Below are 12946 nucleotides of genomic sequence, written 5' to 3'. Positions count from 1 at the left end.
TTTAAAAATTAGATTAGAGTCCACGGCAAGATTTTTCTGCTTTTCCAGAACCTGATGTTCCCATCGATGCACTTTTTTAAAAAATGCATTGTTGCAACATGGTGTTTGTGGTGACCTGTATCTCTGTAGCCCTTGGGTTTTTTTGTTTTGTTTTGTTTTGTTTTGTTTTGTTTTGTTTTGTTTTGTTTGAGATAAGGTCTCATAGAGTCCAGGTTGACCTCAGACTTGTTATGTAGTGGAGACTGTGATCCTCCTGTCCTTCCATCAGATACTAGGATCACAGGTGTGGGCCACCATGCTCAACCTCTTTAATTCTTTTCAGTCACCTCTGTTACATGGTTTTTGGTTAAAGAATGGGGTTTGAAACTTACCTCTTGCTGTGGGTGAGAGCATGACTCTGAGAATTACTAGGAAGATCACAGGTTACCATCTTGGAAGCGGCCTTCTGGTAAATGACAAATACAGACTGTTCTCTCTCCCTTGAGAGTTACTCAGGTCTGTCAACCACCTGGACTGGGACATGCTCCTCAGGACATCACTTGGTCCAGAGACTTTAGGAAAAATAATAATCAATCACCCCTTGAAACATGGAAGTGGGCACAACAGTCTCTCTGGCCACTGTCACCTCTTCAGAGTGTCTCACATTCTATAATAAATTTTGTCTGTCTTCTGTACTGTATACCACATGTCATGTCTGAATTCATTTGATGGAGAATACAGGGACCAGGGAGTTGAGGGGAGAGCAGAGTGAGACTCTAGTTAACATCCCCCACAACACATATACATGCATTCTTTTTTTTTTTTTTTGAGACAAGTTTTCTCTGTGGCTTTGGAGGTTGTTCTGGAACTAGCTCTTGTAGACCAGGCTAGTCTCAAACTCACAGAGATCTGCCTGCCTCTGCCTCCCGAGTGCTGGGATTAAAGGCGTGCACCACCACCGCCCCGCACGTGCATACTTTTTATTGTCAGCATACAAAACATATGAGGTTTTCTTTGGCATTTGTGGAGCATAAATTGTCTTTGATGCTGCTCTTTCCCCTCTTTTCTCTATAACCCCAAAGCTGTCTCCCCCAATAGACTCCTTGTCACATTCATACCACACCTGAATGTGACTAAGGTCACATCTGACCCTTAGTGCTCTCCTCCCTTCCTCTGTGCCTCGTGTTCCCATCTTGGGGTCTCCTATCTAGCTTCACAGTCAGTATCCACTCTCACACCCCTTATTTGCAAACATACAAACATTGAAAATAAGGATTCACACTTGAGACAGATCCTGTTGATTTGGCCTTTCTGAAACTGGGCCATTTAATTGAATACTTTGCTGTTCCATTTACTTTCTGTCAAATTTCATAGTTTTGTTTTTCTTTACAGCTGAGTAAAATTCCAGTGTATATAAACCATATTTCCATTATCCTTTCATCTTCTGATAGACATCCGGGCTGGTTCCCTTTCCCTGCTGTAGTGAATAAAGCAGCAATAGACATGGATGACAAAGACCTGGTGCCAGATTCTGCAGAACACCAGGAGCACTGATTTCAATGGTCTCTGGTGGTCTCCGGTCAACACTTATCAGGTGTTGTAAAAACAATGTTTTTAATGAAGGAAAAAGCTTCCCACCAAAGGTCAACTTGTTTCTGTAAAATTGAATTTTTCCCCCTACAAGACTAATAGAGTTTTTACTGAGACTCCAAGAAAGGATTTGACACAGTGAAAAGCTGAGTTATGATTAAAGAAGACAGAAATAAAACATGCAACTAAATGAAGTTTAAGATCCAACATTGTGTAACTGGAAAACAACGTTGGAGGGCCTGCATGTTTAACACAGATTAGTGTCTTTCTCAGGTCTTTGCACCATTAAGTCCTAATGGAAAGGTGGGGCTCACAGTATCAAGAGCTAATATGCAGCCTCAGACTTAGAGTGAAACACAGGCATGCTTCATCATGGCGTGGCTGCAGGTGTGTCATTTGACATTTTGTGTCTTTGTTCCTTCAGAGGTCAAGGACGGATGCCATCATCTGTTTTTTCAGATTAACTGCAAGTGATACAGTTGTAAAATATGGAAAATAGCATTTGCTAGGAGACTGTTCCTCCCTGAGGGCAGCATGTTTCTCAGGATTGCCTCTCTACATATTTCATGTATACAATGACCTTTGAAATAGCCACCCCCACCCCTGCTCTGAGCTTTCCTCTTACCTATAGCTGCACTTTGTTCTCCTGGTGTCTTTGCCAATGGAGAGGCTACTTTGTATTAATTCCAAGGAGGCTTTCATCCAGGTTTTCCTGTACCCGAAGACAAATATGATTTATTACCCTCTCATTTAATTTAGAGAATAGAATGATCTCATGCCTGTGGGTTGACATGGAGACAATCAGTGCATTTGCCCAGTCCCTCAGCAACTTGCCCAAGCTGTTTCCCTAGGGGCAGGTGCTGAGCAAGCCCTAAAGTCACACCATTCCTCTTTGGGAAGGAGCTTTATTTTCTTGGAGAGGAGGCAGAGGGGCTCAATAATCCCCCCTTTAACATGACGTTCTTATTCTAGAACATGCATCCCAGAGATACCTCAGGCATGTGAACTCTCCACATATAACTCTTTGCTGGGTGAATACCTCCAGGATATTCTCTTGGAGACTGGTAACATCAGTACCATCCCCATGCCTGCTGGGGAGGAAAATTCACTGAGATTATGAATGCCCCTCTATATTAATTAACCTTACCACATATGATTCCATAAAGGGGCTTTTGTTTGTGCTCAGTACAACCATAAGAATACAAGAACCAGTGAAACATGTCACCATGAAAGGACCAGAGACTCCAAAAGAGCAGAACTTTGGCTTACTGCCATCTTCCTGAGGCTTGAGAGGTAGCACAGATGACTACTGTCTCACTTACCTTACACCCACAAAGTGGGGTCCAAGTTAAACATGCTAAAAGATATCTTGCCTTGTTGAGTTTGTTCTTTGAGATTTAGAAATGCAGACTTGGAAGTAAAATGGGATGGAAAAAAAGAAGTTTGTGATTTTGTGATTTGAATGATAGATGTTGCTTCATTGTCTCTGGCATCTCAATACTTGTTCCCTTGCTGGTAGCCTTGTCTGGGGAGGCTTAGGAGGTTTGGCTTTGCTGGAGGAAGTGCATCACTGGGGTGGGCTTCAAGCTTTCAAAAGTCATAGGCTATTCTCTGTGCATAAGCATCCTGCGTGTGCTTTGAGATATGAGCCCTCAACTCTCAGCTTCCAGCTCCAGCCACCATGTCTACGCCCACTGTTCCTGCCATTGTTGACCCAAATTCTCTAGAACCATGAGCCCCAAATAAACTCTTCTATAAATTGCTTTAGTCATAATGTGTTACCACAGTAATATAAACCCTAAGACAAGACTTTAAGATAGTAAAAAAAAGGTTCCAAATTTTGTTATATACTGTATATTTATTATTTTTTAAACAGAGAAATAGAGAAGAATGAAAGGAAAGAAGAAAAAGAACACAGGCAATTGTGGCAATGCAATGTTATGAAATACCTCATACATGCTAAGAGACTGGAACTTTTGTTGGACCTCATAACCAGAGCTAATAATGCACCTTGAGGTTACTTAAGGCTGTGAGTCCACTGTGTACTCAGCCTGTTTGCTTACCCTGCCTTTAAGAGAAAACTCTAAGCATCAACTTACTTGCTTTGGATTTTCCATGTAATCAATTTTTACACCCTAAGATAATCCACAACTGTAATCTTAAATCATGAACTCTTCCATGCCCTTGACCTAGAGTGAAGTATGTGTATCACTTACTGAAAGTAGCAAAATATAGAAATTAAAAGCCATATTATAAAGGGAATATTTACCATAAATAATGAATGTAACATGTGGACATTGCTTGACAAACCCTGATGTTTGTAATGTTTGCTTCTTTTCCTTGAGTTGTGGTCATTTGTGACTTAATCCCTTGTAAAACTCTGTAAAGAATTTCTGTATAATATCCCTGACTCCTTCCCCATGTGATGCTTTCTGTGTTGCTCAATAGGTACAGAGCAGAGCTCTTTGTCAGGGACAGTGAGAAGGACAAGGGCAGATTCACAGACAGACTTCAATCAGGTGCAGACTCAGACTCATACAACCATCAGAGGACAGAAGACACAGGGAGCATGAAATAGAGAATTCAAATGGAAGCTCACTCTTGTTAAATGACATCAAGGGCAAGTGCGTTGATTTCTTTCCTTAACGCAACACTGACACATTACTGGTGACTTTGAGTTTAGTATTAATGAGTTCAAACCTAGTGGAATTTGGCAATGACTAGAAAACAATCATGAATATGATAATTACTTATCAAACTGTGCTAATAATCACATAAGTGTGAATCATATAGATAAAAATTAAAAGACAGATTGTCATATGGAATAAAAAGTGAGACCAAACTCTATGTTCCCTATATAGATTCAAGTAGCTGAAAAGTAAAGGAATAGAGAAAGGTATACCAGGCTAACACCAAACAAATAAAAGACAATATGTTATGTCAACTTCAAACAAAGCAGATGTCACAGGAAGTCAAAATATCAATGATAAAAGCAGGCATAACCTAATGGCTTCACCATGATGTGCATTCCAATAAGACGACATCACCAACAAGGAGGCTCATAATGGCATGCCAAAAAAATATGGGAGGTAAAAAAGCGACAGAACCAAAGGAAATCAATCTACTCTTACAATTGAAGTTCCAACACCTATGTTAGATAATTAGCCAGTGCTGGGGCTGGAGACAGAACTCACATGGTAAAGTCCTTGCTGTGGAGGCGTGGCCACCTGCTTGCCCTCCATAACCCATGTACAAATGCTGACTGCACCGCTGTGTGCTTGTATTGAAAAGGTTGAGACAAGAGGCTCTCTGGGGCTTGTTGGCTAACCAGCTTAGTCACATGATAAGTTCCAGATAAAGTAGTAAGCCAGGTCTCACAAAAGAAGGTGGAGGCAGCCAAGAAAAACACCTGATGTCATCCGCTGGCTTCCACATGTACATACCCCCACCAAAAGTAAATAAATAAGTAGAAATTAACAGATGAAGTAAGCAAAAAAAAAATCTGTAAGGCTATAGCTGAACCAAAAAATTAATTGCAAAAATGCGTATCATGAGCTGGAGAGATGGCTTAGGGCTTAAGAGCACTGACTGCTCTTCCAGAGGTCCTGAGTTCAATTCCCAGCATCCACATGGTGGCTCACAACCATCTGTAATGGGATCTGGTGCCCTCTTCTGCCCTGCACATGACAAATAAATAAATCTTTTAAACAAATGTGTATCATACAGCTAAAGCAGTGCTTAGAAGATATATTAGTCAGCTTTCCAACACTGTGGCAAAATACTGGAGATAAACAATTGGCGGTGGTGCCGCACGCCTTTAATCCCAGCACTCAGGAGGCAGTGGCAGGCTGATCTCTGTGAGTTCAAGACCAGCCTGGTCTATAAGAGCTAGTTCTAGGACAGCCTCCTAAGCCACAGAGAAACCCTGCCTCAAAAAACTGGGGGAAAAAAGGTGTTTATGGTGACTCACGGGTACTCCATTCTGCTGCTCCGAGCTTGTGGCACATCATTATAGGGCAGAACAAAGAACTCCTTACCTTGTGTGATGCCAAGAGAGGAGTACTTGAAGTCCCGGTATGCCCTTGAAGAGCATGCCTCTTAAGATTCCTCTCACAAGCACCAGGGATTGAGGGCAAAGCCTTTCCCCTGTGGTCCACTGAGGGATAAAAACATGGCAGAGGAAAACTTAGATCCTTGAATGTGCTTATGTTTGAGATGACATCTGCAATCAGTAACCCAAACTTTTGCTTTAGAAAGTGAAGAAAATAAGATCAGTATAAGCCTAAAGTGAGGAGAGAAGGAGGAGGGAGAATTTCAAAAATGAAAATCAGTCAAATTATCCAAGGAAAGAGAGAGAGAAGATAGATCACCAATGGTGAGATGGATAGTGAGCTATCATTATTGCTTCCTTTGACCCCCAAAAGATAACGGGGGGGGGGATACTATGAAGAACTCGACTCTTACCAAGTTGCTAATTCTGATGAAATGGGTCACTTTCTTGAATGATAAGAACAGTCATTCACAAGAGGCATAAACAAACTGGTGGGTTTTTTTATCTGTTAACAAAGATGAATCAACAACTACTAATGTTTCTAAAAGGAGAATACACGTGGTTTCATTGATGAGATAAGACCAAACATTTGAGGATGAAATGTGCTGATTCTCCAAAATATCACCCCGCTATAAAAGCCTACAGAACTCTTCTTTCTTTCTTTCTTTCTTTCTTTCTTTCTTTCTTTCTTTCTTTCTTTCTTTCTTTCTTTCTTCTTCTTCTTCTTCTTCTTCTTCTTCTTCTTCTTCTTCTTCTTCTTCTTCTTCTCCTCCTCCTCCTCCTCCTCCTCCTCCTCCTCCTCCTCCTTCCTTTTCCTTTTTGGTTTTTTGAGACAGGGTTTCTCTGTATTGCTTTGGAGCCTGTCCTGGATCTCGCTCTGTAGATCCACCTGCCTCTGCCTCCCGAGTGCTGGGATTAAAGGTGTGGGCCACAAACGCCCAGTGGCCAGAACTACTCTTCTTCATGTATCCTCTGACACCAATATAACCCTGACATCACACCCAGCTGAAAGAACATATATATTTGTACACACACACACACACACACACACACACACACACACACACACACACCTATAAATCCTCGATGAGGTATTAGCAAATTTAATCCAATAACTTTAAAAAAACCAACATGCTACAAGATATGGGATTTGTTCTACGGAAGCAATGACTGTTGCAACATTGGCTACTCAATGTAATTCATCACATCTATCCTGGTTAGTTTTTTTTTTTTTATGTCAACTGAACACAAGATAGAGTCATTTGAGAAGAGGGAAACTCATTTGAGTAAGCACACCCAACAGATTTGGTCTTTGGGCCAGACAGTGGGGCATTTCCTTGACTAATGACTAATGTGTGACTAAGAAGAAGAGTTCTGTAGGCTTTTATAGCTCAGCTCACTGTGGGCACTGTCTCCCCTGGGCAGATGGTCCTCACATGTGTAAGAAAGCACACTGAGCAAACCATGAGGGGCAAGCCAGTAAGCAGTGTTCCTCTATGGTTTCTTCTTCAGTTCCTGCATCTCTTCAACGTGATAAAGCATACTGCCAGTTAATGTTATGCTTAACGGTGAGAAGCTGGGTGGATTCTGTGGTGGTTTGAGCGAGAATGTTCCCCCATAGACTCATCTATTTGAATACTTGGTCTGAGTTGGTTCAGCTGTTTGGCAAGGACTAAGAGTTGTGTTGTGTCACTAGAGTGGGCTTTGAGATTTCAGAAGTCCCCCCCTACCCTGTGTGCGTGAGTATGGTGCTTGAGGATCAGATGTAAGCTCTCAGCTATTGCTCCAGTGTCATGCCTGTCTGCCACTACCATGCTCCCTGCCATAATGGTTATAGACCATAACACTTTGGAAACATGAGCCCCAAATAAAACACTTTCTTTAGTAAGTTACCTGGGTCGTAGTGTTTTGTCTCAGTGAGAGAAAATTAACACACATTGCATTCCTGACAAATAGCAAGGATGAGTGACACCCTTTTCATTTGCTTCTATTAGATGTCATACTGGAGATAGTAGTTATTGTAATCATAACAAAACAAAAATAGGAAAGAGACAAAGCCATCTGAAGCTGAAGGTAGTCTATCTTTGTAAAAACCATAATTCCCCCAAACTGACACAAATATAACTACATGAGCATGCAAGGTTGCAGGATAAATGGTTACAGTATTGAAGATAGTTTGTTTTCTGATTATTGCCAGTAAATAATCAGCATTTTTTTTAAATTGTTAAAACAACTCACTTGAAATACAGAAACAAAAACCATTACAGATCCAATAAAATGTGTAGAATCTATATTCAAAAAAAACAGAAAACACAAATGAATCACTATGGAAACAAAGCTCTGGGCATATTTGTGAGGGATTATCTAGATTAGGTTAACTGAGGTGGGAAGATTAACCCTAAATGTGGATGGCACTGCTCCATGCGCTAGGTCCCAAACTGAATACAAAGGAGAAAGTGGGTGGGTTTGGGTAATTTTGGTTCTCTGCTTTCTGACTGTGGACTTCAATTTTACCTCGGATTTAGACTTTGCGAGCAAAACCATAGGAAACAGGAAAAGGTCAAGTCCTTCCCATTATCCACAAATAATCACAGCCCTGGAGAGCCAGCAGTCTAGTGCTGCTTGCTCTTAATGTAAGAGGCTGGGGGTTGACTAATAAGCGATAAATGCTGGGCATGAGTATTTGAATATTGTCAGATCCTCACAGGATCTCAAAGCCAGAAAGAGCATAAGACTGATTTACAACAGCAATTCCTGATTCTCCCCTCCCTTTTATCATTCCCTGACTCATCTTGATGCTTCACGGAATCACAAAGCCTCCTCGATCACTTTCCAGGACTCAATAATGGATTGGTAAGCATTTTGATGGCTTTTAGAATCATTTAATGTGACAAAGGTGCCTGTGCTCATTGCTATAAAAATAGATTCTGGATTCTCAAAAAAAGTTGTGCCTCTGAAGCCTGATTACAGATGGCCTGTGATGGCAGCATCCTCTAGAGAGGCTGTGTGAGTAAGCAGCTTGAGCAATCAGCATGAATCATCATTACTCAGTGGGTCAAGGTGTGTATATATTCTTGGGTCTTCCTGTGTATCATAAATGGCCTTTATACTCTGAATGGAACACAAATTCGTAAGAGAAAACCCTATTTGGTGCTTCATAGGCACCTTCTAAGTACTGCCTCAGATTCAAATCCAAAAATACCAGCAATTCAAATACATTCTAAAATCCAGGCATGCTCATTAATTGCATAATACATAACCTACATTGAGACAGTGCCTGTGCAGCACTGAACATGGCCTGGAACCTGAGCACTCTCAAAATGGATCTTGATCAGAGCCTTGGGTTTCACCACCATTATGTTGGATATGAGCTCTAGGGATGATAAAGGTTGGCTCTTGCATATCCTCTAAACTTGTGTTAAAGACTGGCTACCAAGGTGGTGGTAGGACCATTAACAGATTAGGACAATGGGAGGTCTCCAGGTTATTGAAGTCTTGCTCTTAAAGGGGATAAGGACTTTGGTCACCTTCTCTTTCTCCTTCACTTTCCAGCCATGAGATAAAACAGTTTTAATCTTCTACACACTCTCTACCATTGCCATCTGGCATCCTCAACCAGAAGCCTAAAAGCAATAGATCCACTTGATCACAGTCAAAAATCTCTAAAACTGTGACTTAAAGTACAGGTCTTTACATGTTGATTATCCCGGGTATCTGTTCTAATCTTGGGAAGCTGAATGGACCTAGAAGAATGTTTGTGGTGGCTATTGGTAAGTATAGCTTATTGAGTACCCTATTGCTATGCATGGCCACTATGATGGGACCGGACTTAATCTTGGTGTGTTGGATGATTTTATATCAACTTGACACAAGCTAGAGTCATCTGAGAGGATGAAACCTCAATTAAGAAAATGCCTCCTTAAGATCAAGCTGTAGACAAGCCTATAGGGCATTTGTTTAAATTAGTGATTGGTGGGGGAGGGCCCAACCCGTTGTGGGTGGTGCAATCCCTGGGCTGGTGGTCCTGGGTTCTATAAGAAATCTGGGTGAGTAAGCCAGTAAGCAGCATTTCTCTAGAGCCCATTTTGGGATGGAGACTCCCTCTTTCCATAGGGTGTTTTTGTTTGTTTGTTTGTTTGTTTGTTTGTTTTCTGCTTGATGCTGTCATCTGCTGAACCCTGAGATAAGCACATGCTGGGGAACATGATGACAAAGAAAGCCATGATTGCCAAAGTGTTTGTGAGGACTCTCTTCCTGACCCATGAGACTTTCTCTAAGTTGTCAACACATGCCTCCCCATTTGGGGCTTGTGTAAGTTCTTTGACTCAAGAAGGGGGTATATCCTCCAGCTATAATACAGTTGATGATCATGTTGAATAATGCGATGTCTAATTCCAGAACCCACCAACCATATGTGGTAGCTCAAATTCAATTTCAAGTTAAATAAAACAAAATGTTTAGTTTTTCAGACATACTGGTCTCATTTCAAATGCTTAATGGCCACTAGTTTCTGGAATGGACATTATAGATGCAATGAATGAGTGGCAACTTGACAGGATCTAGAACCATCAAAAAGGCAAGCCTCTGGGCTTGTCAAATTTCTTCTAGACCAGGTTCATTGAAGTAGGAAGACTCATCCAAAATGTGGGTGATACCACCAGTCCATGGCTTGGAGTACCTGACTTCTTAAAATGGAGAAAGCTAGCTGAATCCTAGCATTCATCCCCTTTTCTGCTTTCTGGGTGTGGATGCAATACGTACAGCCAGCTGTTTCAAACAATCCCCTGCCACTATGATGTCCTGCTCTGATGGACTATCCCCTCAAATCGTGAGCCAAAGGAAACTTTTCTGTTCTTCCTTAAATTGCATTTGTCACAGCAGCCAGAAAAATAACTAATACAGTAAGCATAGAAATCTCCACCATTTAGAAAATATCACTGAATAAAATTACTCTGAGCATCCCAAGCAAGTGAGGATGTGTACAGTGAACTTCTTCAAAGCTTTGGAAGTGGGCAGCAAAGGCAACGGGGTGTTATCAAGTCAGAAGCTGCTGCAGCTGGGATGGAGCCCATTAACAACACGCAGTTCCTTCCCCTCTGCTGCTGTCAGGGAAGGGATCCATTGCCTCCAACAGGGACAGAAGCAGCCCCAGAGGCAGAATGGTTTTCCTAGTCTCTCTGTTTTATGCCACTAGAGTACAGTCAGCACCTCACTGGCATGGGTGTTTGGGAAGTATAATTTTCTATCTTCCAGCCCTAAGCAAGCCAGGTTTTTAGGAGCATAGACCAGTTCTTAGGAACCTGAGTACAAACTGATGACAATCAGCACATTGGTGGCTTATAACTTACCACCCTCTATGTGTGGGGGTTTAGCTTTGTTTATCTGGCCCCAGACCCAATTTGTTTCTAAACCTTGAGTTTCCTTTGGCCCAACTGTCAGTCTTACATCGTTAGCCATTTCCCCTCCTTTGTGGTGGAGATTGTGACTCCACTTTTGGTGTCGTAGGCTTGCTTCTTTCTTTCAAGCCCCACACCTGGCTAGTTTGCTTGGAAAGCCAAAGTGTTTGTTCTGAACCCTGATAGCAGTAGAAGACTCAAACCTACACCCAGGATCCTTACTACACCACATACTGTCGCCAGCCCCTATATCCATGCCAGCCCCCCTTTCCTGTTTTCACAAGTCAGTTCGTGGAACCAGCTGGGGAAGTCTGCCCTGCTTTCCTTGGAAGCCCTCATTGTGTGACTCAAAGCTTTCCAGACTAGACTGATGTATGTCACAAAACTATTTTGTGCATCTGAGCCAAAATGTGGAAGGGGAGCTGTCTTAGTTAGGGTTTTCTATTGCTGTGAGGAGACACCATGACTGTGGCAACTCTTATAAAGGAAAACATTTAATTGGGGCGGCTGGATTATAGTTTCAGAGGTCCAGTCCATTATCATCAGGACGGAGAGCATGCCGACAGATGTGGTGCTGGAGCTGAGAGTCCTACATCTTTCGGGCAACAGGAAGTCAACTGACTGTCACACTGAATGAAGCTTGAGAAAAGAGACCTCAAAGCCCGCCCCCACAGTGACACACTTCCTCCAAAAAGGCCCTGCCTTCTAGTAGTGCCACACTTTTGGGAACCATTTTCTTTCAAACCACCATAGGATCCATTCTGCTTTTGTGAGTAATAATCCTATTCTCTTCTAAAATAAGTGTGTGTGTGTGTGTGTGTGTGTGTGTGTGTGTGTGTGTGTGTGTGTGTATGTGTGTGTGTTGGCCTTCTTCATTCCTCTCATCATGGATCTCTATCAGTTATAAATCTGTGTTCTATTCCTTCTTTATTCTATGTGTATGTGTGCCTGAGTGTATGATTTGCACCACGTGAATGCAGGAGCCTATGGAAGACACAAAAGGATATCAGATCTTCAGGAACTGGACTGAAGTTACAGGTGGTTGTGAGCCACCTTGGGGGTGCCAGGAATTGAAACCTGGCCCTATGCAAGAGTAGTAAGTTCCCTTAACCACCGAACCACCTCTCCATCCTCTGTGTGCTATTGATCACTTAGCTCTTCTAGTTACAGATTCTTTTTTCAGGTGGTTCACTTAATATATTTAATATACTCACTATGCTTTACAATGTCAATCATCTTATTTCACTTGAAGAAAGTTGATTGGTTGGAAAGATGCCTAAGTGGTTAAGAGTGCTTGCTACTCTTTTAGAGGATTCAAATGTAGTTCCCAGCACCCATATCAAAAGGCTCACAATCACCTATGACTCCAGCTCCCAGGGGACCCTGGACCCTGTTCACAGGTTCACAGTCCTGTGTTCCTTTCTTATGTCTAGTATAAGAGTTCACTTACCAGATAGCAGCAAAGCGTAGGTCCTTTAGTGGTCTCTGGCTATCACTTAGAAACGCTGCCTCACTAGAAGTCCAAGCCTGGCATTAGGACTCCTTCTGCACCCCACACTTATTATACACTGAATAAAGGGAATGTCTGCATGTAGTGAGTATAGGGACAATCCCTTTCTCGGTGTTTTTACTTCCGGGTTAGTGGGAGCCATAGATGTTATACCTGGCGACATGAAGGACAGGATTTAATTACTAGTGTTTTCTATAGCAATCCTCCTCTGAGTGTTTATCTTTCTGTCTATGACTCTGTGATTCTAAAAAGATTGTTTTCACCAAATGAACTACTACATTAATCATTCATTCCTCCAAATCATGTTCACCAGAAATGTGGTTGATATAATCTGTATAATGCTTGGCATTCTGCTAAAGTAAGTATCTGTGGCATTCTGGTGAACCCCAGCGGCATTTTCTGCTGAGCTGTTTGAAATAC

At 41.9% G+C, this 12946-nt stretch overlaps 1 long non-coding RNA gene across 1 annotated transcript in view; it reads right to left on the bottom strand.

Moving 5' to 3' along the window:
* Window positions 1-1276: 1276 nt before the first annotated feature.
* The window catches only part of LOC103159936, a 26862-nt gene continuing 15192 nt past the window's right edge, over window positions 1277-12946 (bottom strand). The window contains exons 2-3 of the long non-coding RNA XR_004772411.1: window positions 2195-2281; window positions 1277-1456 (exon numbers count right to left, since the gene is read on the bottom strand). This is a non-coding gene — a long non-coding RNA (uncharacterized LOC103159936). The remainder of the gene's footprint in view (window positions 1457-2194; window positions 2282-12946) is intronic.

Source organism: Cricetulus griseus, assembly GCF_003668045.3.
Source record: "Cricetulus griseus strain 17A/GY chromosome 1 unlocalized genomic scaffold, alternate assembly CriGri-PICRH-1.0 chr1_1, whole genome shotgun sequence".
Lineage (NCBI taxonomy): Eukaryota > Metazoa > Chordata > Mammalia > Rodentia > Cricetidae > Cricetulus > Cricetulus griseus.
This window is presented reverse-complemented; position numbering and strand designations above follow the sequence as displayed.